Source organism: Plecotus auritus (assembly GCF_963455305.1).
Source record: "Plecotus auritus genome assembly, chromosome: 7".
NCBI lineage: Eukaryota > Metazoa > Chordata > Mammalia > Chiroptera > Vespertilionidae > Plecotus > Plecotus auritus.
Genome location: NC_137774.1, coordinates 37,924,308 through 37,951,098, shown reverse-complemented (window position 1 = coordinate 37,951,098; position 26,791 = coordinate 37,924,308). Strand labels below are relative to the sequence as shown.

The 26,791-nt window shown below is 48.4% G+C and overlaps 1 pseudogene across 1 annotated transcript in view; it reads right to left on the bottom strand.

Moving 5' to 3' along the window:
- Positions 1-6,751: 6,751 nt before the first annotated feature.
- LOC308252543 (phosphofurin acidic cluster sorting protein 2-like) overlaps positions 6,752-26,791 on the bottom strand; it is a 60,235-nt pseudogene continuing 40,195 nt past the window's right edge. The window contains exons 9-13 of the transcript in view: positions 21,056-21,663; positions 9,504-9,903; positions 8,575-8,616; positions 8,302-8,533; positions 6,752-8,071 (exon numbers count right to left, since the gene is read on the bottom strand). The product of the transcript in view is annotated as a phosphofurin acidic cluster sorting protein 2-like (transcript). The remainder of the gene's footprint in view (positions 8,072-8,301; positions 8,534-8,574; positions 8,617-9,503; positions 9,904-21,055; positions 21,664-26,791) is intronic.

Genomic DNA, 26,791 nt, shown 5'->3' with positions numbered 1-26,791 from the left:
TAGAGGCAGGGCTTTTAGAAGCTCTCCTAATATTAAACCATACTTGTGTTCCAGTATAACCTAATGAAGTAGATATGCTAATGTTTTATTTAGGCTTTTGTAGTCATATTTATTAATAAGTTGGTCCACAGCTGGTATTTTGTGTGTGCCAAACTTAATTCTTATTACGATATCTGTTGCATTAACTTCCATATTGAATTTGCACTCACATATGTTTATTTTCTAATATTTGGATTTTGTTGAATTTTCTTTAATATCCTTAAGTATAAAATGTAAAGGAAGTAAAAATCACTCCAGGTCCTGTTTACATTTTCGTGAAAATTCTTCCAATTTTGTTTTCTTACTAAATTATTTTTATTCACTCAATGTGCTGGTGAACATACTCTGTAAATATTTTCATCATTTTAAATGGATGCATGCTGTTACATTTTATGATTGCATCAGAAATATTTTTAATCAATATTGTGATGATAATATTTAGCTTTTTTCCTGTTTTTCCTACTATAGACAATGAATCAGTAAATGTCTTTGTACATCATTTTTGGATATATTTCTAGGTACATTCAAAGGGAAGCACACTTCATTTTTATACATATTGCCAGAGTGTCGCTCTGGAGTGCCTCAGAGCAGCATGCCATTGGGTAAAGCCAGCATCCACTCTATTCTATCCACTGGGATTTTGTCTCTCAGGGCCAGTCAGCGAAACAAAGGCACCAACTCAGCAAACTCTTTGAACGCCAACTGACAAATGCAATTGCAGAGCATGCCATGTGCTTCTCTGGGCACTTGAAGAAAAATGTCAAGGGAAGTCTCAGGGTCCTTGCCCCTAGTCAAAGATTCAAGGGATCACTTTGATCCACAGCCATTTATTGATACCTAATGGGTGTCTACTGCTGCCCTGGGCACCTAGGCACAGGCTACCAGACATGGTAGAAGTTTGGTCCCCAGATCTCCTGGGACCAGGTCAGAAACTTGTGCAAAGGCGAAATAACAGGAAGTGTTAACCTGGATTATCTCTGATCCCAGAGATAAGACCAGGCTCCATGGAGCCCCCAGGGAAAGGAGGAACTAGGGTGAGAGGGAGCATCAGGAGCACCCACCAGGTCAGGCATGAGACTGCCTCAGTGCAACCATCTGTGCCCTCACTAATGCGGCTCCAGGGAGGTTCTGCCTCCTCCTTCCTCCAGGTTCCTTGACTCAGATGCTGCATTAATCACTAGGAAGGTCTCTGCCATCCAGGTTAACCCACTTAGTGGGTAAAAGTTGGATTATTTGGAAAGTTTCTCAGAAAACATGTTCCCCATCTCAGACATGGGTCTCCACAGGGCGAAGGAAAATAATGGGTAGGGAGGTGGGTGGTTGCTGTTTTGATTTTTGTTTTCTTGGTTCAGGTCTCCGTAAATCATATGCCTCAATTCATGACACCTCGTCACCACCATTCCTTGCAAGATATCTTCTTAATATTATTGTCTTTTATTACATCGAATCTCCATTCCCTTCTCCCTCCACAAAGGTAGCCACTTAAAAATAGGTATTGCACTTGAATAATTCATGTCTTTGTATGCTTGTGTGTTTTATATACACACAGTGTTGTGCTATAAACCCCATAGTGTTTCTTACTTTCTGAGCTAACATTATAATTTTTATGATCCACTCTGCTTGCTGTGTGGATACTCAAATACCTGCTTCTTTTATCTTTTTCCAAACCATTCTCTCTATACACAGACGAATTTTCTTAGTCTAAATCAAACCCCATCAATTTCTTGCTCAAAGCATTTAAAGAACTTCCCATTACAATTAAAAATAAAGGAAACTAGCCTATGAGGTCTACTTGTTGGCTCCTACATACATCTCTAACCTCAACCAGTGTCCTTCTCCTTCTTCTGCTCCCCACACTTCAGCCATACTGGCTTTCACTCAGTTTGTGGAATTCACAAAGCTCTTTCATCTCAGAGCCTTTGCCTTCTCCCCCTCCCCCACCTCATCTCTTGGAAGGGCTTCCTCTTTCTCAGCCTTCAAGCCTCTCCTAACTGTGGACACTGGTGCAGCCCTTTTGGAGAGACCTTGCCAATATTAGTCATCTTGCGCCAGGCTCCCTGGAAGCAGTGACTCCTGGGAACTGCGACAGAGTTTAGTGAAGGAGTGACCGCAGAAGGAGAAGATGGAGGGAGGTGAGCAGAGATGTGGACTCAGCACGTTACGTTCAGCCTGGTCTTAAGAGGAAATCTGGGACAGGAATGGTACCCATTGAATGAGTCCCATTGGAGGAAAGGAGCCAGGCTTGTCTACCCAGTGCCAGTCATTACTGGCCTCTGGCTGAGCCTACATCCCAGGGCAGTAGAGGGGGAGCACCTACCCCCTCTGGACAGGGAAAGGGCTGTCAGGAGCCATGAGCAGCCAACATCCAAGCAGCTGGGAGACGGGGATGGTTGAACCAGCCAGTGAAGTTGCACCCACTAGTAAAACCTAAGGCATACATGGCCTTCCTGCTAGAAGTTCATTCTTAGCAACATACTCTAGAGAACCTTCATTCACGTGCCCATGAAGAAGGATACAAGAAGTCAATTTTAGCATTGTTTATGATGGTGGAAAACTAGAGATAACCTAAATGTCCTTCAACAGGAGAATAAAGTAATCATAGTAAATACCTAGTAAAGCGGTAAAAGTAGTGGACTGGAGTATGTGTAGCAACGTGGACAAATCTCATAAAGCATGGTTTGAGTGAAAAACCAACACTAAATATAACTTGTGTCTACACAACTTTTGAGTAAAATTATAGAAACCGACTTAAGGACAAGCACAAAGTGGATGATAGTAACTAGATCTGGGGAAGGAAAAACTGGGATGGAATCAGGAGTTCAACTGTCTCCCAACTGTCACCCTAATGTTCTATTTAAAGACACACAGGAATGGCAGCATTTTAAGATTCAGTAGTAACACATGTGATCATAATTTATTCTACATATATTTTATTCTTTTACATTTAATCCATAATATTCACACTTTAAAATTATAAAAAATATTTATGTGGCTGTATGTACACCTACAGTGATACTTTTTGTTTTTCCTGCATTATCATTTTACTTGCAAATAACAACAGAAACAAGTACACAGATGATCCATTTTCCTTTTTTAGGCTCCATCACAACACCTTGCCACGTTTCATCATGACACATGAGTTTGTTAGCCATGCGTTCATATACAATATGATTAACATCGCGGAAGGATGTTTATGTCAGTGGAAAAATACTCATAAAAAGGCTAATGTTTTTGAGAGGGAATTGATAGGATAAGGTTTGGAAACCCACTTATTCCAGCTGTCTCTTTGCTATGTATTCTATCAAATATTTCCAGTGGTCCATTCCCACCCAGTGATGCTGATCAGAAGAACCAGGTTCATGCTCTTAGACTCTGGGGGGCTATATTTTGACACAGAAGCCCTGCTTTTCCCCTGTGTCCCAGCCCAGGAAATGTTATTCAAAAAGTGATCAGTTCAAGCTTGAGAATGAGAGGCCTATGTTATAGGTTCTCCTACAGCAGTGGTCAGCAAACCACGGCTCGCGAGCCACATGCGGGTCTTTGGCCTTGAGTGTGGCTCTTCCACAAAATACCACGTGCGGGTGTGCACGTACAGTGCAATTGAAACTTCATGGCCCATGCGCAGAAGTCGGTTTTCGGCCTGGGTGAATCTATATTGAAGAAGTGGCGTTAGAAGAAATTTAAGTTTAAAAAATTTGGCTCTCAAAAGAAATTTCAATCGTTGTACTATTGATATTTGGCTCTGTTGACTAATGGGTTTGCCAACCACTGTCCTACGGTGATTCTTCATGTTCTTTGGACTTAGCATAATTATATATGTGAATATTCAAATATCTAAGAGCATATTTAATTTTAATTTTGCTAAGTACTTATAGATGGGCCTCCTGGGTGCCTGTACTAGTTTACAGTCCCATCAGTCCACGATGTTTCCATTTGTCCCATAGACTCACCAACACTTGGCATCATCACATTCTAATCGTCATGCAGATTGGTGTAAAGAGCGCCTCATTACTTCTCTGACTACAAGTGCAATTTAACGTCTCTTCATATCTTGTTAACGTTTTGGGTTTCCCTTTATGAAATTCCCTTTTCATATACTCTACCCATTTTTTATGTGACAGACATTTCTTAAAAACTCTAGATATTAATCCCAACAAGGGATTTCAGAGAAAGCTTGCAAGTTTTAAGATGGAGCTCCTATAGGCATTTGTGCTCAGGTTTTTGAGTGGATGAAAGTTTCCATTTCTCTGGGATAAGTGCCCAGGAGTGCAATAGCTGGGTTGTGCGGTAGTTGCATGTTTAGTTTTATAAGAAACGACCAAACTGCTTTCCCCAGTGGCTGTAATGGTCTACATTCCCACCAGCCCTGAATGAGTGAGTTTCTCCACATCCTCACCAGCATCGAGTGTTATCACAGTCGTTTATTTTAGTTAGTCTCCTTGTGGTTTAATTAACCTTTTCCTAATGGCTTATGATGTTGAACTTTTCAAGTGTGCATGTGACATGTTATAGCCTCTTCAGTGAAGTGTCTGTTCATTTATTCCGTTTAATTCTCCAGTGAAACCACCTGGGCCTGGAAGCCCCTCATTAGAATGCTTTAACTACAAATTCAGTCTCTTTAATAGACTAGTCAGCGCATCACTTTCTTCTGAGGAAGGTTGTATAGTTTGTTTCTTTCCAGGAATCGGTCATTTCACCTAACCTGTTGGAACTATGTGCACAGCGCTCTTCTGTTTCTTGGTCAGTCTGGCTAGAAATCTGTTTATTTTACCAATATTTCTAGAGAAGCAGTTTTCCAGTTTGTTGAGGGCTGTTTTGAAATTCTTTGTTTTACTGATTTCTGCCATTATGTTTTCCCTCTTCCTTGTTTCTTCAAGGTCACTCTATTGCTCTCTCTAATTTACTATTTGGAGACTTAGATCTCTCTTCACAGCTGTAATTCTTCCCTTAGAAGTCTATTTAAAACTAAAACTCTCTTCTATAGCTGCTTTGATTGGCAGCTTTTCTTTATTGTTTTTTAGTTGTGAGTATTCCATAATCTCACTCATGATTTCCTTTGAACTCAGGGTTTATGTAGAATATACTTCACTTCAGCTTCAGTTATACCTTCTTCAGTGTCCAGATATTTGGGAATTTTAAAGTTATCCTTTATTATTAACTTCTTACCTTAATGCATTATGTTAGAGAACACATATGCATCATGCATTATGCATTATGGTTCATGAACATGTCAATGGAGAACAAACATATATTTCTTCACTGAAATTTATTGAGACTTCCTATGTGGCATACTACGTGGTAATGATTTATTTTGTTTAAAAGACTGGGTATAATCTGTTAGTCTATGTATAACAAAGCAAACAATAACTTCCATTTGTCAAATTTTCTTCTGATTTTTAGAAAATCATTTATTGCTTCTCATTTAATAGGTCCTATTTCTTAAAGGAGGTTAAAAATTAACACATTCTATTTTGCAAGACAGGATGCTTTCCCTTAAGTTAAAACACATTCAGTTAAATGTATCCCTGTGGTTTCTTACACATGTCTATATTTTCCTCAGCAAGACATGCTCTTTACCATGCTATCCCTCATCCACTACACAGTGCTGACACTAACTGGTATTTTAAAATTTTTTTCACACTTTTTCTGTATTCTTTTAGTCAAGAATAAACTTAGCATGGGGCCCCATTGCTCACTCCTGGGATTTTTGGTTCTGGCTTCACCCAGGACATGGACCCCTCATAGAATCTCTAATCTCTGTATCTAAGGAGAAAAGAGCTTAGCCCAAGGCCTCGTGGAGAATCACAAATGAGGCAGAGGCTTTGTCACGAGGAAGAGAAAATGGCCAATGAGCTCAACCACAGCCCGTCCAGCAGACCTCTCCACTGTCCAGGCACCCAGACAGCGCTTTCCAGGGAGGACCCCACTGAGTCTCTACAATAAACCTGTGAGCTTGATCCTAAGCTCACCCCGTGTTTAGAGGCACAAGCACTCAGAGACACAAAGTGACCTGAAGGCTCACAGCAAGCAGGTGGCCAAGTGACCACTGTGCTGTGGAGGGGCAGGGTGCTCACCTGGTAAATGGATGGTCCCCGACCTGTTTGGTGGTACAAATGTTCTGTAATAACACAGAAATATGAGGGTGGAAGTGGAGTCCCTGCTCAGGAAGGCGGGCAGCTGGTATTCCACCAGTTTGTCTAGTCGGTGTTCCTGGAGGTCTGCACCACAGAGGTATTTTTCTAGGGAACCACGAGTGGGTGGTGCTAGGGCCACTGGGTGGTTGGCAGCTGGGGCTCAGGGCTGGGCTGACTGGCCTCCATGTTCTGCTTAGGACTCCCCCATTGGGAGGCCAGCCCTTGGCATCTGACCACCAGCTCTGAGTTCTGTGGGGGCAGAGTCCTGGCTTCCAGGAAGGGCACGTGGAGAAGGTGAGAGCCCTTCTCGCTGGAAGTGTTAGGGGTCCTGAGGCCAAACTCACCTCCCATGAGTCTCCAGCTCAGCACTGCCCGCCTAAGCTAACACCACCAGAGAGTTCTGGGTAATCAGCAGAGCAGTTGGGGGCTCCCACTGGGGGCACCACATTAGTTTCTGGGTTGTGAGCACATTCGGACTTAAGAAGGTTTCTCTTTGTGTTTCCAGGGTCGGTCTCCGTACTAAACTGAAACGTCCACAGAAAAGCAGCTGGGCCCTCCTGTGCTTGGCGTCAGCAGGGCTACAGGCAGGGCTGGAAGGTGGAGTCGGAATGTCTGGAGATGCAGATGGGGAAGTGCTGGACATAGGAGGACCCCGGGCTGCCAGCTGGAAGAACTTCAGGTCATTCCACACCACACCTTTGATGAGGACCCGCAGCATGTTCTGCTGGTGCTGGCCCTGCAGACTAGGCAGCTTATGCCCTCCAGGCACTGGCTTTTGGACTCCACAACCTTGTCCTTGGTTTTCTTGGGCAAAAACAGCACCTTCTTTTTCTTCTCCTTGGTGAGCCCTGTCATGCACATGGTGGGTGTTGCTGCAGCCTCTCCCCTGCTGTGCAGCCTACTGACCTGGAGAGAGTGGAAGGTGCACTTGAGGGTGTTGTTGGTGGTAGGCAGGTCTTTCTTCTTCGAGTCTCTCTTCCTGTCTGTGGGCTGGGCTGCAGTCCAGTAATCCACCTGCCGCTCCATCAGCTTCGTGCCATCGCCCTGGCTGGAGGTGGACAAGCCCCAGTCACTGACGGGGTGCAGAGGGGGGTGACAAGGCCTCATTGGCAACCAGAGGTATGGAGAGAGGGATGAACGAAAGCATGCTGCAGCCCAAGGGGGCCCATTATCTGAGTCTCCTGACGTGTCTGAGGACTGTTGCACTATCCCAACTTTCACCCCCTCCCCGAAGGGAATGAACCATAAGGACTCCTCGTGGGGGCTCTTCTGCTTGTAGGAGAGCAGGGCTTCATCTGTGGGCAGTTGGTAGGCACAGTTGTCCCCATGATGTACTGTGTGATTCTCGTCACGATGTCCAGTGTGTCCTGCATGGCGCTCTGGGCCTCCAGCTTGTGGAACAGGTCCCGCCAAGCCAGGTCCTGGAAGAAGATGTTGTAGAGGTAATGCATGGAGCCCAGGTGCCTGGCTACAGGGTGGGAACCCAGCGGGATGACCAGGAAGTACATGTATCCCAGCCAGTCCAGCATCTTGTAGGACAGCAGCTCCAGGAAGAAGCGCAGCATAGCGCTGAAGTAGTTGTGCCCCTGCCACGAGGATCTTCACCGGCTTCGGGGGCTGGGAATTATAGTGACAGTATCTCTGTATCTGCCAGATGATGGAGCTGAAGGCTGCCTGGACGTCAGCCATGAAGCAGGTGCACAGCAAAGCAGCGTGTGCCCTTGCAGGGTGTCCGAGGGGAACTGACCCTGCCAGTTGGAGGTGTTAACGAGGATGATGTTCTCCGGCAGCTGGTCATCAGAGATGAGGATGTGGTTCAGCTGGTTGTACATGGTCTTCCTGGGGATCTGCAGCTGACTCCCTGAGTCCGGGCAGCGCTCATTGTCTAGGGCCCAGGCGTCATCAAACTACGGCCAGCTGGCCACATGGGCCCGCCGAGGACATTTATCCGCCCCACCGGATGCCGCTGCCTGTCCTGCTTAGCAGCCGGCTCGTCCCAGGCCCGCAGTGCGCATAGGAATTTGTTCATAGTTGTTTTTTTAAACTATAGTCCGGCCCTCCAACGGTCTGAGGGACAGTGAACTGGCCCCTGTTTAAAAAATTTGAGGACCCCTGGTAGGCTGTTGACCTGCTTGTTCTGTGGCTGTGCCGTCTGCCGCTCCTTCAGGTACCTGCCCCAGTCATGGTGGCTGGGATGCTTCCCCTTGGCCTTGGTGGAGGGGATGATGAGAGCTTCGGTCTTGGTGATGCACCCACTGGGCAGTAGCTTCTTGGTGAGCATGTCCAGGGCTGAGGTCTCTACCTCGGGGCTGTCCTTGGGCTGTACTGGCTGCTGCCCTGGGTGGGCATGCTCTGAGGAGCTAAGTGGGAGACCCTGTCACTTGGCTATTGCTGCCTGGGCTTGGTCTTCTCGGGCACTGCGGCCAGACTAGGAGGCTCCTTTCTTTGTTTTGTTAACCTGCACTGGAGGTTATTTTTCCACTGATTTTTTAGAAAGTTGAAGCGAGGGGGAGAGACAGAGAAGGAGAGAAGCATCAATGTGAGAGAGACACATGGATTGGTTGCCTCCTGCATGTGCCATGACCAGGGCTGGAGATCAAGCCTGTAATCGAGACAGGTGTGCCCTTGACCACAATTGAACCCTGGACCCTTTAGTCCAGGGGCCAACACATTAGCCCTCAGTGAAACCTACAAGGCTTGGAAGCTCCTCCTGGAGCTGGGCACCTTGGATGCTCCCCATGTCCTTTTTCGAACTGAAATGTGACAGGCCTTCTCAGTATGGCCAGAGCTTAGGCTTGATGGTACTGAGAAGGCTGTCATCTTCCTCCCTGTCTAGGCTACTGTCGCTGGTTCTCCAGCATCTAAGATAGAAGGTGCAGGTCCTCCTCCACTCGGGGACATGATCTGCAGGGTCCTGCTCTGAGTGTAGGACCTCCTCTGACACTTGGGCCCTGCTCAGCCAAGCCATGACATTCTGATTTAAGTTTGGATGCCTTGTCATGGACATGGTTGTGACTTTCAATAGTCGCTGCTAACTGGGCTCCCTCATGTCAAAGTCATCCTGGTCTGGGTCCTACCCATGGGCGGCATCTTCACTGGCCTCCTGCTCTGAGAAGCTCTCATACTCCTCCTTTGAGTAGTAATCTGTGGACTTGGCCTTGGGCCAGCCTGCATGGCACTGTCCTCATGCTAGTCATGGAGAAGGTACAGGCCCAGGAGACCTTGGGGTTGAGGGTGCTGTGGGCCACCGTGTTCCAAACACTGTCGATGGGCTATTTGATGCCTGAGGCTCATGTGTTCTCTCACACTTTGGCCAGATTTGCAGGCTACTGTTGGCTCTGGGCCCTGTGGATGCTCCCCATCTTTGACTGTGAGCTGGAGTGTGCCAAGCCTTCAAAGTACAGCCTGAGCTTGGGCTTGGGAGTGCTGAGGGTGCTGTTATCATCCTCCATGTCTGGGTCACTGTCGCTGGAGTTTTCTAGTGTGTCGAATAGAAGGTCCAGATCCTCCTCCAACCTGGGGACATGCTCGAGTCCACAACCTCCTCTGACACTTTGAACTTGCCCAGCCATGCCACGACTTTCTCCTTGATATTTTGTGGCCTGGTAATGGACGTCTTTCCTAATATCCATGGCCTCTGCTTCTTGGGCATCCCCATGACAATGCCCTCCTCAGCCAGGTCTAGCCCATGGGTGGCATTGTTGCTGGCCTGTTGTTCAGAGGAGAAGCTCTGATATACCCCCTTGGAGTAGTTAACCCTTGACTTGGCCTTGCATCTGGCCTGTATGGCACTGTCCTCTTGGAGGATGAGCTGGCTGACAGGGAGCACATCCACATCTCAGCCACTTTGGCAGAAGCCTCCTTGATGCTGCTGCAGAGGCACAGCCCCTGCCACCCTTGAGGGGTTGCTGCCTGACCTCGGCCATGTGGATGGTGCCCACAGGGAGTGTCTTGTAGCTCCAGATGATCTGGTTCTTAAAGCGCTTCCTCCAGTGCACAGGACCTGTAGCTTGTTGTAGGTTGTTGTCTTCTCCCCTGAGGAAGTTGGGGTCTTGCAGTGAGGTCAGCCCCAGGTCTGTCTCCAGTTGTCCACTAGGGAACAGCACACTCTCATAGGATGTGCTGGTAGCCCTGCATTTTCATGATGATCACCATTGATATGAGGTTGGAGCCCTGCATCTTCACGGCAATCACCATGGAGATGAAGTCCTTCTCCAGCTCTTTGAAGACCACCATCTTCACTAAGGTCAGGTTGCACAACCTGGGCACAAATCTGAGGCTGGGGCTGTCCAACTCCTGGGTAGCAAACAGTTTCTTGGGCATTGGTGTGTTGAGCCTGGGCACGGGGCTGGGGGTGCAGGGGGTTGTGGAGACCAGGACTGTGGGCATCAAGGAAGCTGCAGCTGCTTGCCCCATGCAGGTCCTTTCTGTATTCTGGGGTGATGGTTTCTCTTCCTGTGTTGGGACAGAAGAGAGACATTCCATCAGGGGCAGCTTATGAACTGCCAGGTGGCTTGGGGGCTATAGTTCAGACTGAACCCCTAAGCACTCAGTGATTATTGTCAGGAGGTGGGACACGAGTGATCCAAGGACAGTGTGTGTGAAAAGGGACCACATGCTCACTGACTAGTTCAGGGAAGGCCTGTGCGGTGTTCTTGCAAACTCAGAGACCTAAAGTTATTACATAGGATGTTCTGAAGTGAAAAATTTTAAGCTAAATGCAGTTTATGGTGGGTAGTCATGTCCTAGGCTGGCATCTTCCCTGACAAAGGTCAATCTTTACCTTAACTGAGCCTGTCTATTGTCTATTGGCATCTACAATAACATATCTTTGGAATGTCAAAGGAATTTCCCTTTTTCCGGACCCCTCAAAGCATAGACAATGCTCTGTGGAAACCACAAATGCCCTCATTGTACCCGAGTTAATTGTTGACTTGTAACTCTCCTATATCCACCTATGTGAAAGAAATATGTCTGTGTCATTTTAATGTTTATCCAGTCACATAGGATTCCCCACTTTGATTTCTCTGGGACCCTAATGTATCACCACTGGATTTCATGTTACCAACATCTCCTGTTTTGATTGTAATGTATAAAATAAGATGCACAACCGCCATTCTCCAGAGCATTCTCTCAATCCACTGAGTTTTTCTTCCCACCAATTGTTGACAGCTGGGCTTAAATAAACTCACAAAAATTCTTCACAAGTTTGAGTGTTTCTTACTTTGACACTTACTTGGCGTAGTGGGTCAGGATTCCAAAGAACTGCCCGCATGCCCCCCCCCCCCCCCCCACACACACACACACACACACACCGCTTCCCGGACCATACTGTGGACCCGGTGCTAGGATTCAACAAAAGACCCATTGAACCCACTGGTTCCCCACCCATCAGGTGAACATGGGTGAATTGTGCCTTAGATCTAGGACTTTCCCTTACTGGTGGTAGAGGGTTTGATTTATTTGAGCTGTATTTTTAAATATTCTAGGTGTAACTAAGATTAAGCGTTGAGGGAACTTAGGCTAAGACAAGACAGAAGGAATAATGAGTGGCTGGTTTTATATTGTGGCTTTCCAATTGGAATTGCTTTCTGAAAATCTGAGAAAAATTAACCTTTGCTGTATAAATAAAAGTTGAACTCGATCAGCTCCAAAAATACAGGGGCATGTCCTCCCTCCAGCCTGAATATCGGGTATTCTCAGGTGACTAAGAATCTCTGTGGAGGTGTCAGGTCATTCCTCATGACATGCAGGGGCCCCAAAGCAAAGATTTCAACTCAACTGCAATTAAAGTAACTGGTTCTGGTGGGGGAGCACCCATAAGTTTTGGTCAACTAGTTCCCTGAACCCTCTGGTTGTTTTAGACAGCAGGGAGATAAACCAAGGCAAATAAGAGGGTTGAATGTGACTTGAGGGGTGAGAGCCTCATGGAGCTCAACCATAAGCAATGCATGTTGACCAGCTACATTATATAACAATCCTAGAAAATTTGCTCAGATTCTGCAGATATCAGAAAAACAAACAAACAAAACAACAACAATAACACACACACACACACACACACACACACACACACACACACACAACTACAAAACAACAAAAACAAAACACACCTAAAATTAACATGGAATTGTGCCTCCAAGGCCAGGAGATGCCAGATCCCAGCCCTCATTAATACTCCTGATAGGAAGCTTTTACTTGCAAGTGCTTTACAGAAATGGGAAGATTTAACTAGAAAATATTCTACTAAAAATGTCCAAAACCCAGTTTTATTTGTGTGCCTAAATTAATTTTTGGCATGCAAGAAAAATGCCAGGTCTAACATTAAACTGAATGAATGAATGGAAGCATATCTTGATTTGGAAATGAGGAGATTCTAAGGAGAAGCACATATAAATTCTTTTTTAAAAAATTAAGGAATTAGAAATTTTAGAGACTGTCTCTGAACTCTTCCGAAGCTAATGAATGCCAACACCCTATTCTTCCGCCTTCTCTAGTTCCACCACTACATCCTTCGCCCTTTTCCTCCATTCTTCCTTCCCCTTCAGTCCCCTCCACTACCACTCCCCACTGACTTAAGGAATAATGAGAATAGGAATTCCAACAGCTTCCTTTGGAGAAAAGCTTGTCTCAGCAAAAGAGGAACCAGCAATTGTTCCTGATTTTCTCAATGACCCTGATGGGTTCACAAAGACATTTAACTGTTAGAACATGTAATCCTGGCTATTCTAACCAATTCCAATGGATATAGCTAATGGTTTCTGCCAGCAAATGCAACACAATTTCTAAATAAGGTTTGCAAGAAAATTCCTGTAGCGAAGTCTGCCCACTGTTAGAATCATAGGAAACTGAAATAGGATGTAGAAAAAGAAAAAAAAAAAACACAAAACAACCATAGGGTTGACCCAAGGGTGTTTCTCCTTCTCACTGATAGTTTGGGAGAAGTTAAAATGATCATAGAAAGGGAAGCCACTAAGACCCCTGTAGATACTGGGGCTACTTTATTTGTTCCTAACCACATCCAAATAAGAGGAATTCTCATTTTATTTTATTATTCTTTTTATTGTTTAAAGTATTACATATGTTTCCTTTTCCCCCCCCATGGGTCCCTCCCCAGCCACTCCCAACCCCTTGCGCATGCTCCCACACCCCCAGTGTCTGTGTCCATTGGTCAGAGTAAAGCTTCTGTGCAAATGGCAGGAATATTTAACCAATGTCTGTTTTTAATCAAAACCTGTTTCCAACTAGGGAATGTTATAGCAATATTAGCAAATATATATCTTTGCTAATAAAATCTGCCCCAATCCAACTGATAGGGAGAAGTGTTTTGTTTGTTAATTTGTTTTATGAAATCAGTGATACCCATACTTGCTTTTTATAGAAGGGTAATATGGATTTAGAAATAAATGAACAAGATACCGAACCCAACAGAGCCTCAGATGAATCCAGTGGGGTGTCCTTAAAGTTGGGGTCCTGGCTGCACCCAGGTTTCCTCAGAGGCTCTGGAAAAGGATCTGCTGGTGGAGTCATGCACAGACATGGAGAGGCATGGGGGAGATGGTGAGCATTCAGCAGGCAAGAGGGGCATCTGGCCAACATTTGTCTGAAAAGGAGCCCAGAGTTGGAACCACATACATGTACCTCTGTCCTATACCCACCCAGGGGGGAGGGAGCTGGGCCCCTTTGTTCTGAGGTCAGGCTTATGCAGTTCTGAACCCAACCCTCAATGGAAAATGGGGAAACTGGTGTCCATAGAGTGGCAGATGTTACCCAATGTCCATGACATTCAGAGCCCAGAGTTCAGGAGTGTTCAGACCTTCCAGGCCAAGGATCCCACCTCTCCAGCAGAGTTGGTCTGGACATTAGAAATCCTGACATACTGGGAAGCTCCTGCCTATTCTTCTGTATCTAGGGCCTAGGGTGGGAGAGAGGGGGTGCTTTGCTCTGGGATCCAGAAAGAGCACTAGCTTTTTTTTTTTCCAAAGAGGAATTTTTATTTTATTATTTTTTTATTGTTTAAAGTATTATATTTGTTTCCATTTCCCCTCATGGACCCCTGCGCAGGCACTCCCACCCGCTAGCACATGCTCCCATACCCCCAGTGTCTGTGTCCATTGGTTATGCCTATATGCATGCATACACGTCCTTTGGTTGAACTCTTACTCTCCCCACCCCCCCCCCACGCTCCCCTGCCTTCCCATTGAGATTTGAGAATCGGTTCGATGCTTCTCTGTCTCTGGATCTATTTTTGTTCATCAGTTTATGTTGTTCATTATATTCCACAAATGAGTGAGATCCTGTGATATTTATTTTTCTCCGACTGGCTTATTTCGCTTACCATAATGCTTGCCATGTCCATCCAAGCTGTTGTGAATGGTAAGAGTTCTTTGTTTTTTTCACAGCAGCACAGTATTCGATTGTGCAGATGTACCACAGTTTTTTATCCACTCATCTGCTGATGGGCACTTAGCTGTTTCCAAATCTTAGCTATTGTGCTGCTATGAATATATGGGTGCATATATGCTTTCTGATTGTTGTTTCTGATTTCTTGGGATATATTTCTAGAAGTGGAATTACTGGGTCAAATGGGAGTTCCATTTTTAATTTTTTAAACAAACTCCATACTGTTTTCCACATTGGCTGCACCAATGTGCATTCCCACCAGCAGTGCACAAGGGTTCCTTTTCCTCCACATCCTCACCAGTATTTGTCCTTTCTTGATTTGTTGATGATAGCCACTCTGACAGGTGTGATGGTATCTCATTGTGGGTTTTTTTAATATATTTTTATTGATTTCAGAGAGGAATACAAACATCAGTGATGAGAGAATCATTGATTGGTTGCCTCCTGCACACCCACTATTGGGGATCGATCCCCCACCCTGGTCATGTGCCCTTAACTGCAATAGAACCCTGGACCTTTCAGTCCGCAGGCCGACACTCTATCCACTGAGCCAAACTGGCTAGGGCACTCATTGTTGTTTTGATTTGCATCTCTTGGATGATTAGTGGCTTTGAGCATATTTTCATAAGGACAAGAGACATATGAAAACAGAATTTTTTTTCTTGTGACTAATAAAAAGAATTTCATTAAACTCACTGAAGTCACATGTCCACATACAACCATCATCACTGTGGTCTGGCCAGTGAGATGTGCTGATACCTCCACTCTGGGGCCCTGGACCACACACCCCAGAACCACCTGGATGTGGAAATTGGCAGCTGTTAGAAAGGGGGAAATGGAAGTAATGTCCACCACAGGCCATTGTCAAATAAAACATTGACTTCTGGTTCCCACTCTGACATATAAGAGCTTGGAAGTCCTTACTCTTATCCTTACAAGAAAAAAAAAAATGAACAATCCGAAAAACAGAAACTCTTTTTCAATCCTTCTGAAATTAACTATGACTGTGAAATACAATACAAGCTAGCCTATCTTCCTGATAAGATGGAAAACATCTTTTCCACTCAAAGTGAGAGACAAAATAAAAAAGCATAAGAGAAGACAGATCTGAACACATCAAAATGTAACACCTCTATTTGGCAAAACACACATCAAATTGAGACAAATGGCAAACTAGAGAAACCATTTGCAAGTTACATGGCAAAAAGCTGATATCCATAACAGTTCAGATTTCCTAGCAATCCAATGGAAAAGAGGGCAAAGGGTCTCAAACCGAAATTCCAAAACAAGGAATAGGCAAAAAAAAGTATGTAAAAGATATCCAACTGCAGTTTAAACCAGAGTGAAAAATTCAGATGAAAATATTGCTCTTTCTCACCCTGGACAGGGTGCCTCATCAGTTGGTTGGGGAGTCATCCCATACACCAAAAGGTTGCAGGTTTGATTCCCGGTCAGGACACATACCTAGGTTGTGGGTTCTGAAAATGTTCTGGAACTAGAGAGTGTTTGTGATGTTATGGAACAGTTGCAAAAAATTGTGAATGTACTTGATGTTGGAATTTATACTTGGAAGGATCAAAGAACTAAAATTTATATAATTTAAATTTCTTTTAATATAATATTTAAAATACATGTTATTTTACTCAATAGTATAAGGAAAATGCACTAAAGTTCTAAGTATGTGTAAGATAAACACAAAAATGTTTTAAATTGCTATTATTGGGGAGGGGAAGCCCTCTCTGCCATGGCAGCTGAAACAGGCTGCCGCCCAGGACCTGGGACCACAGGCCTCGCAGGAGCTGAGGCGAGTTGCTCACAAGCTGAGGTGGGTCCACATCTGAAAATTCAGTGACAGCTGTGCCTGGAGCCTGCTCTGGCTCTGGAGACGGCACCAGAGTTGGCGTTTCCTCTTTAGGTATTTCTTCATCTTATTCTGGAGCTGCTTCTAGAGATCCAGGAAGAGAATATGTTACACCATGACTGCCTTTTGTGTACCTTCCAAGGAAGGGAACCTCTCATCTCCATCACTAAAATCCCAGTTCAAACCCAAACCCAGGAAGTCCTCCAGACTGCAGGCCATGGGCACTGACCTGAGCAACTCTGTGCTCCTGCCCAACCCCAGCCTCTGGGAGCTCTTCTCTGTGTGGTCCAGCCCCATCCCACCCCCTCACACACACCACCCACTCCTCCTCCTCCTGTGTCTCCGCCTCAGTGGGCTCAGGTGCTCCAGCTGTGAGGGACATACTGGGCCTGGTTTGGCAGGTCTGGGACTGGAAAGGTGAGCTCTATGGAGGCCAAAAGCATGATCAGGCTGGGAAATTCTGGCGGCCGATAAAAATCTTAAGGTACTGGTCCAGCCAGATGCCCAGGGTGCAGAAGATGGCCCCAGGAAGAGAGAGAGATGAACAGCAGGGTCTGAGGCCTGGCCTTTCCTTCCACACGGCCTCCCAGAGCACCACTCAGAGAGCCTGGGGTCCTGTGCCTGCTGCTCCTGCCCATCCAGAAGCCAGACCTACTCCTTGTCCACCTTCAACCTGGCAGTCCTGGCAGAGATGAGTCTGGTCACCCAGGAGGGGCTGGCAGAAAGCCCTCCTAACTGACAGCTCTGGATCAATGAAGGAACCACTTGTACCCCTTCTTCACGGGAACCTAACATGCTCTCTCAGTGTCCCTGTCCCCTCCCCCTACCCTCCCGCCCAAATGTCAACTCCATGAGGACAGGGAGGGCTGGTGTCTGCTCTGTTCATGTCACTCATTGACACACAGTAGGTGCTCCAGGAATAGCTGACCAATGAGCGAACAAAGAAAAACCGTCTCCACCTCTGCTGACTCCTAACACCTCAGACTTTGGCTCCTGGACCTACATGCTGCCTAATTCACTAGCTGCCTGATTCACTAGCTGCCTGTGGGGTTCTTCTCCTCCCGTTGACATTTACCTCCCATGGGTAGAGAGCAACAGCCACACTGCCACTGAGGAGGTTCTACAGATTAGTGAGCAAGGTCCATGGATAGGGGTGCAGGCAGGGCTGGGATTAGGAGTGGACGGGTATGAATTTTCTGAGGGGCTCACTCTGTCCACTGACCTCCCCACTCGCCCACACCACCCATATCCACATGCACAGCTCTCTGATTCATGTCCTTTTCTCTAGGAGAAGCCCTCAGACCTCTGCCCTCTTGCAGAAATCCCACCATGAGTGGGATCCAGGGTTCTGCCAGCACCTTGAATTCACACTCCCCATACTCCTCTCCTGGCTCTGACCCAAAACTGACTCACGTTTTCTGCTGGAACAGAGGTCCACAGTCCTCTTCATAGTACGGGAAGATGCGCCATAGGTAGAGGAGGCCAGGATGATGTCACATCGGCTGTCCTGTGGACACTATGAGCCTGTGACTGAATCGCTGAGCCAACTGCAGAATCGCTCCAGACTAGAAGGAAGCTCTGCAGTGCAGGTTTGGGGTCTGCTCTGAGCACTGGATATGGTCAGTGCCTAGAGATGTGTCTGTACCTGGCAGACTTCTCATATATTTGCTGAGTGACTGAGCCCAAACCAGCCCCATCTCAGATAGCTGGGTGAGCCTGGGCCCCACTGCTCACCCCTGGGGTTTCTGATCTGGCTTCACCCAGGACAGGGACCCATAATGGAATTTCCAATCTCTTTATCTAATGAGAAAAGTGCTTAGCCCTGGGCCTTGAGGAGAATCATGAATTTGGCAGAGACTTTGTCAATAGTAAGAGAAAATGACCAATTGGCTCAAACACAGCCCCTCCAGCAGACCTCTCCACTGTCCAGACACCCAGAGGCACCCCACTGAGACCCTACAATAACCTATTGGGCCTCATTTCTCCCCATGTTCCGAGGAACAAAGACTCAGAGACATGCAGTGACCTAAAGTTTCACAGCAAACAGGTGGTCAAATGACCACTGTGCTGTGCAGGGGCATCGGCTCACCTGGTACATGGCTGGTCCCTCACCTGTTGTAGCAAATGCTCTATAATAACACGGAAAGGTGGGGACAAATGTGGGGTCCCTGCCCAGGAAGGTGGGCACCAGTATTTCAGCCCAGGTGGTCAGTACCACACTGGTCCTTTGCTTTCTCTCTTCTGTTTTGTCTTGTGAGGAGGGAGTTTATTGGACACCACGAGAGGCTGGGACTGGGGCCACTGGGCTGGTGGCAGCTGGGCCCAGGGCTGGCTGACCGGCCTCCGTGTTCTGTCAGGTGCTCCCATGGGAGGCCAGCGCTGAGACGGGCACACAGTGAGGCTGACTCCCCGGGAAGCAGAGTCCTGGCTTCCAGGACGGGCAGGTCTTGAAGGTGAGAACTTTTCTCAATGGCGGTTTCTGGGTCCTGAGGGCCATCACCTTCAATGATTGTCCAGCTCAACTCTGTCTGCCTGGCCCCCCACTTGCCAGAGCGTTCTGGGTAATAAGCAGAGCAGCTGGGGGCTCCCTAGGGGCTCCACCACGTTACTTTCCAGGTTGTGAGCTCATTCACACTGAAAAGGGTTCCACTTTGTGTTTCCAGAGTCTGTCTCGGTGCTAAACTGAAATGTGAACAGAAAAGCGGCTGGTCCTTCCCGGGCTTGGCCAGGGCAGGGGAAGGGCAGGGGACGGGCAGGCTCAAAGGTGGGATTGGAGCGTCTGAAGATGCAGGTGGGGAAGTGCTTGACTTGGGAGCTTCACGTTGTTCCACTCAACGCCGTCGATGAGGACCCGCAGTGCGTCCTGAGGGTGCTTGGCCCTGCAGATCAGGCGGCTGATGCCCTCCCGGCAGTGGCTCTGGTACTCCACATCCTTGTCCTTGGTTTTCCTGGGCAAACACATCACCTTCTTGTTGTTCTCCTTGTCCACAGTCATGGACCTGGAGGGCGTGGCTGCAGCCTCACCCCTGCTGGGCAGCCTGCTGACCTGCAGAGACTGGAAGGTGCACTTGAGGGTGCTGTTGGCAGTAGCCTGGTCTTTGTTCTCGGTGTCTCTCTTCCTGTCTGTGGGCTGCGCTGCCGTCCAGTAATCCACCTGCGGCCCCATCAGCTCAGCACCAGCACCCTGGCTGGAGGAGGACTTGTCTCCACTCACAGAAGGGGAGGAGGGAAGGATGTGTGAGGCCTCCTTGTTTGCCACAGACCTGTGTGGCGGGGTGGACGACAGCACGCTAGAGCCCAAACGGGCCACATAATCTCAGTGTCCTGATGCAACCCAGAATGGTCCCACAATTCCAGTTCCATCACCCCCACGAAGGGAATGATGGTCAAGGAATCCTCATTGGGGCTCTTCTGTTTGTAGGTGAGTGTGGCCTCCACGATGGGCAGTTGGTGGGCACAATTGGCCCCTGAGACATACTGTGTGATTCTCAACACCAAGCCCAGTGTGTCATGGACAGCCCTGTGGGCCTCCTTGTAGAACAGGTCCTTCCAGGCCAGGTCCTGGAAGAAGCTCTTGTAACAGTAATGCACGGAGCCCAGGTACCTGGACACAGGGTGGGAACCCATCAGGATTACCAGGAAGCACATGTAGCCCAGCCAGGGGGTGGGGGGGCAGGTTGTAGGACAGCAGCTCTAGGAAGAGCCACATCACAGCGCTGAAGTAGTGCTGTGCCCCTGCCACCACGATCTTCACAGGCTTCAGGGGCTGGGAATTGAGGTGACAGTACCTCTGTATCCACGAGATGATGGTGCTGAAGGCCGCCTGGACCTCAGCCTTGGAGCAGGTGCACACCCGGGCAGCATGTGTTGCTGCAGAACTCAGACGGGAACTGCCCCTGCCAGTCGGAGGCGTTGAGGAGGAGGATGTTCTGGGGCAGCTGGTGTCAGAGATGAGGATGTGGTTCAGCTGGTCGTACACCGTCTCCCTGGGGATCTGCAGGTGGCTCAGCGGGTCGGGGCAGTGCTTGTTGTCCAGGCTGTGGACCCACTTGTTCCTGGCTGTGCCTCCTGCCGCTCCTTCAGGGATGTGCTTCAGCCCCAGCAGCCCTCCTGCTCCTCTGGGATCTGGTGGAGGGGATGAAGAGAGACTCGGTCTTGGTGATGCGCCCACTGGTTGCTTGGGGCTCATCTTCTCAGGCACATGGTTTGGACCTGGAGGCTCCTCCTGGCACTGGCACTGTGGATGCTCTAGCTCTCCATCTGAGAGCTGGGCTGGGACAGGTCTTCCAAGTATGGCCTGAGCCAGGGCTTCGGGGTCCTGAGGACACGCTCATGGGCCACTGTCCCTGGGGTTCCCTAGTGAGTCATACAGCAGATCCAGGTCCTCCACCTCAGGGACCTGCTCCGAAGACTCCTGCTCTGAGTCCAGGACCTCCTTCCACACTTGCACCTTGCGCAGCCACGCCCCAACTTTCTTGTTGGCATCTTGTTGCCTGGTCATGAATGGCGATCTTACTTCTCCTTGGCGCTGCTTTTTGGGCACCTCAAAGTCGAAGTCCTCCTCCTCCTGGTCCTGCCCGTGCCTGGAATCATGGCTGGCATGTTGCTCCGAGAAGATTTCATACTCCATCTCTGAGTAATGAACCCTGGACTGGGTCTTGGGGCCGGCCTGCCCGGTGCTGTCCTCGGGGTCAATGGGCTGGCTGGACAGGGAGGCGATGCTGACCTCAGCCACGTGGGCACATGCCTCCGTGATGGTGCTATGGAGGCTCAGCATCTGGCCACCCTCAAGGGGTCGCTGCATCACCTCAGCCATGTCGATGGTGCCCAGGGCGAGCTTCCGGTAACCCAGGATGGTGTGGTTTTTAAGACGCTGCTTCTGCTGCAGCATGATCTGTAAGCTGTTGCCTTCTCTCTTTAGGAAGTGAGGGTACTGCAGTGAGGTCAGTGCCAGGTCGGTCTTCACGTGACCGCTAGGGGGCAGCAGAATCTCGTCTGACCTCAAGATGTTTTTGGAGCCCTGCAGTTTCACAGTGATCCCCACAGGGCTGAGCTCCTTCTCCAACTTCTTGTAGATCAGCAGCTTGGCTAAGGTGAGGCTACACAGCCTGGGCACGCAGGTGGGGCTGGAGCATTCAAAAACAAGTTCATGGGCACTTGTGTGTTGAGTGCGGTGAGCATGCTGTCCAGGCCCGCAGGCGCCAACATAGCATTCTGATTTCTATCCTGTGTTGGGAGAGGGGGCACATGCCATCAGAGGCAGCTCATAAACTGCCAGGTGGGTTGGGGGCTGCAGCTCAGACCGAACTTCCAGGCACTCAGTGATTGGCAGCAGGAGGTGGGACAGAAGTGACCACAGGTGCCACATGCTAACCTGGCAGCCTTGCAAACTCAGAGACCTAAAGTGACCACAAAGGATGGTCTAAAATTAAAACTTAACTAAATGCAGTTTGTGGTGGGTAGTCAAGTCCTAGGCCTACATCTTCCCTGACGAGGGTCAATCTTTACCTTAACTGAGCCTATTGTCTTTTTGCATCTAGAATAACATATCCTCTGAATGTCAACATAATTTTCCTTTATTCAGATCCCTCAAAGCACAAGCGCCGCTCTGCTCTCTGCAGAGACCACACATCCCCTCATTGTTATTGGGTTCGTTGTTGACTGTTAACTACCCTGCACACACCCAAGTGAAAGAAGTACGTGTCACCATTTTACTGTTCATCCAACCTCAGAGTTTTCCCCACTTTGCTTTCTCCTGGCTCCCTAGTCTATCACCAATGGATTTCATGGGACCCACAGAGGTCTCCTGTTTGAATTTTAATGTATAAATAAGGTGCAAAGCTGCCATTCTCCAGAGCATTATCTCCATCCATTTGAGATTTTGTTTCCCAGCAATTGGTGACACTTTGGCTCAAATAAATTCACAAAAATTTTTCACAGGTTTGAAAATTTTTTACATTGACAGGAGAAAAGATACTTGACAGGAAAAGTAGAATTGTAGGGGAGGAATGATGAAACACATTAGTACCTTAGGTCATTTCTTAGCAGAGGATGGACAGCACCTCCCTGTATTAACAGCATCAGTCCTGGGATTTCTGACAAAACATCTCATTCTAAGATGGGAACACAGAGGCTTTTCCTGGGGTGGGAGGGTCTGGATATTAGGACAATGGGGTGGGACTTGTATGTGATCCCACAATTGACATGTCAACAGGGCAGCACAGCTGACATGTCAACAGGACGGGATCATATCCAGGTCCCACAGCAGTGAAGAGATGGATCGCTAGCCTTGATAACAGGTCTCCCTCCTGGTATGTTGTGCAGCCCAAGGAGACCTCAGCTCCTGACCTGGAGGGTCTATGGGGATGTGGTTCTCGGGGCAGCAAAGGGTAAAGCAAAAGACTTGGTACCCTGAGCCCCATGTCCTTTTGGCAAAAGCATCCCCACTAATCACGATGATGTGTAAGAGTGGGAGAAGGTGTGTAAGGATTGTCAGAACAACATGGACACATGGAGATGGGCGTTAAAAAGAGAAAGTCTGTAGAAAAATGCAAAAATACTCTTGACTGAGAATAAAGTGAAATGGAACAATGTCTCTCCTCTGGTATTCCTAACACTTTGTGGGCAGTGACTTTGCATCTCTTCTGAAAGGGGCTGGACAGTGAGAGTGGGTTGTGGGGAGGATACGGGCCCCAAATTCCTTTGGAAATTGGACTCTAGGAGGGACCTAGGGGCCTAGCAGAGCAGCTTCTGGAACCCCGGGCTCTCTTCAACTACATGGGATCCTGGAGTCTGGGTCATCTCAGCACCTGCACTCACCCCGCAGCCGTGCTGCACACTGGAGGATGGATGGGGCACCTGTGCCTCCTGCAGGGGCATGGAGTTGAGGACCCCATCTGTTGGCTCCTCTCTGTTCTCCTGTGTGGAGCTCTGTAAAGACAGTTCCCAGTCACCAGGGGAAAGCCTCAGAGCCCTGTTTTGCTGGTTCTGTGACCCCTGTGACCCTCCACTCCAGACACACACACAGTGTGATCCGTTCAGACCTCCACTGCAGAGGAAAAGGAGTGACAGCCTGAGGGCCTAGGACTCCCATTGGCGCAGATAAGGGACCCCTCTGGAAGCCCATCTCCAACGGCCTGCCCTGCCCTGCCCTGGGGTGTGATCACAGCAGAGCCTCTAGGTGATCCTCTGCCCCAAAAGCTGTACCTGCCCCAGGGGTCTCCCTTCAGGTTCCTCTTCCCAATACATGAAGAGGAGGGGATGTGGGTTGCACAGGGATGGTGCACAGAGGTGGCCTGGCCTGAATGGGTCTGACCCAGCCCACCTTGTGTTACCTGAGGCGATATTTTTGAAAATGGCAAAAAACGTCAGGGACAAGGGTTGAACCAACGTCTGCACCGTCTGGAAAAGCTCTCACTGCAGGGTCTCCGGAAGCAAGAGCACCAATCACTGGGAACACAGCAAGAGAACATCTTGCATTGGCAAATGCCTCTTGGCAAGTGAGCTGCCTGTGGGGCTAGATGTGGGGGCCTGGTTACAGGGTTTCCAAGTTCTATTGGTTAGTGACCTCAGTACCTGGGATTGTCTTGCCTGAGTCCCCTCATCTCATGACAGCTATGCAAATAGTCCTGTGGGCGCTGTCAGTGGACCTCTCTTCCCCGTGAAGCACCTGATCTGTACACAGTGGCACCAACACACCCCTAGCCCCCTAGAAACTCTGGGTGCAGCCAGGATCCCAGAGTTGAGGAAACTGACCTGGGCTCAGACTCAACCCCTCATTCTTACTTCTTCTGGATCCTGGATAAGTCATTGTGCCTGTCAGGGTTCGTCTTTCTCCTGCCCGCACAATGGGTTATGCAGCAAGTGCTTCTTAGGGCTGTTCAGGCTCATGTGGGGAGTAGCTGTAAAGTAGGAGGAGGACTGTCACATGTAGGTAGTGCCTCCAACCTCTTTTTCCCTCCTGTTATCACCTCCTCTGAGTCTGCTTTTCTTCTAATCCCACCCAAGATCATCACATCTAGAGTGTGTGTGTGTGTGTGTGTGCGCGCGCGTGTGCATGCCAGTGCTCCCTTTCTGGATCCCAGAACCAAACAGCCCCACATAGGGAGGAACAGGCAGGAGCTGCCCAGTAAGTCAGGATTTCTAATTTCCAGACCAACTCTGTGGGGGAGGTGGGAGCCTTGGCCTGGAAGGTCTGAACATTCCTGAACTCTGGACTCTGAATATCATGTACCCTGTCCAATCCCTGCCTGACTATGGGCTTCTGTTTCCCACTTATACAATGCGGGTGTGATTCAGGACTGTGTAAGGAAGAGCTGAGCATAAGGGGGCCCAGCCTCAGCTTTCTCCACCATGGGTGGGTTGTGGACTGAGGTGCACCTTTGTGATTCCAGATCTGGGCGCCTTTTCAGACAAATACTGTTTAGGCTGCCAAATGCTCACCGTCTCCCCCAGGCCATTTCCATGTCTGTACACGATTCCACCAGCACCGCCTTTTCCAGAGCCCCTGATGGAACCTGGGTGCACCTAGGACCCCACCTTGAGGACACACGGCTGGGTTTATCTCACGCTCTGCATTCTGACCATCTGTGATCCTGGGCAAGGCATGGACCTCTCGGGTCACCGGTTCTCTCCTCAGTGACTCCCCATGGTCTTAACCTTCCTCATGTGGTGTGAATGTGTGCCCTCCCCTTAAGTGTGGGTGTCAGTAGTGACTCCATAGAAGATGGCAAAAGGATCCAATGACCTCCATGATTTGGTTCTAAAAGTTAGTGCCTAGCCCAGCCAGAGTGGTTGAGCATCATTCTGGGCACTGAAAGTTTGCTGTTTGGTTCCTGGTCAGGGCACGTACCTAGGTTGTGGGTTTGATCCCTAGTTGGGGTGCATACAGGAGGCAACCAATTGATACTTCTCTCTCACATTGATGTTCCTCTCTCTCTCTCTCCTCTCTCTCTCTTTCTTCCCCCCTCACCCCCCGCTCTGCCTCAAGTCAATTTTTTGAAAAAGCAATTTAATTTAACAATTTTAAAGCAAATTCATTTTTTTTATTTTTTAATCTTTATTGTTGAAAGTGTTACATATGTCCCCTTTTTCCCCCATTGATCTCTTCTAGCCAATCCCTGCCCCCACCCCAGGCCTTCACCACCCTATTGTCTGTGTCCCTGGGTTATGCTACATGCATTCAAGTTCTTTGGTTGATCTCTTCCCACCCTGAAAAGTTTTTTAAAAAGTCAGTGCCTACCACTTGCTCACTCTGATCTGTTCTCTTCCCCACACACACACACTGAGGAATAAGCCTCTGTGCTGTGAGCTGCTATCTGGAGAGACCCACATGGCCTAGCACTGAATGAGACCAACAGACAGAGAGGAAGTCAGGCCTTCCATCCAAACTGAATCCCAGAGTCCCCCCGAGTGAGCTCAGACCCTCAGTGACATGGATCCTGCCTCAGGTGACACCACAGTAGTTCCAGCTGAGCCATGTAGGATTCCTCGTCACAGACGTGTGAGCTAATAAGTGTGTCTTGGTTAAGTCTCTAATGTGGGGGAACTCTCAGCAATAGATCACTAGCACGGTCATCCCACATCAGGCCCTGGCCCTGCCCTCCTATCTCCCTCATTTTTCTCCTTCCAGGTCCCTCCAGCCCCCACCCTCTCATTTCTAACACCCTCTGCCTCCAGTTTTGAGGATGGCTGTGAAACTTAGGAAAGGACCCTGGAAAGTAGAGCCAAACTGAAAAGTGTAATTTAAAATAGGAAACAGCATCTGTTGAGACCACAGTTCTGAGCTTCCAAGGTGAGGAGACGCTCCACGCAAGGCAGGTGGCTGTTCCTCCAGGCCCATTGCCAGTGCGCACAAGTGCACTGACCATCACCACAGACCTCTAAGGTAGACCTGCCCCTTGATTTCACAGACCTCCATTTAATTTCACAAAGCTTTCATCAGCTGCCATTGTGAAATCAGGATGAAGAGGGTAGACAAGTACTTACTCTTCTTTCTGGTTTAGGAATTGCACCCTAAAGAGAGTCTGTACAATGTTCCCGCGATGGGCTCACGTTCTCAGTGCTTATGGTCCTCAGGGTCAACGGTAGGACTCCTCACACTCCATTAGAATTTCCTTCCTATCCGTGTCACCAACAGGGCTGAACTCCTTGAGAGCAGGGACCCTGGGTGTGGTCCAAAGTTAATACCCATTTGTCCTGAGACAGTGTAGCTTGTGTCATGCAGGGTGCCATACGAGGCTGTTAGTCTATCCTTACCCAGTGGTTCAGAGCATCGAAGAGGATTGATGTAAAGGGAGAAGCCAGGCTGATCCACAACCTCGTTCAGCCTTGGGCCATGAGAAGGAATGGCCGC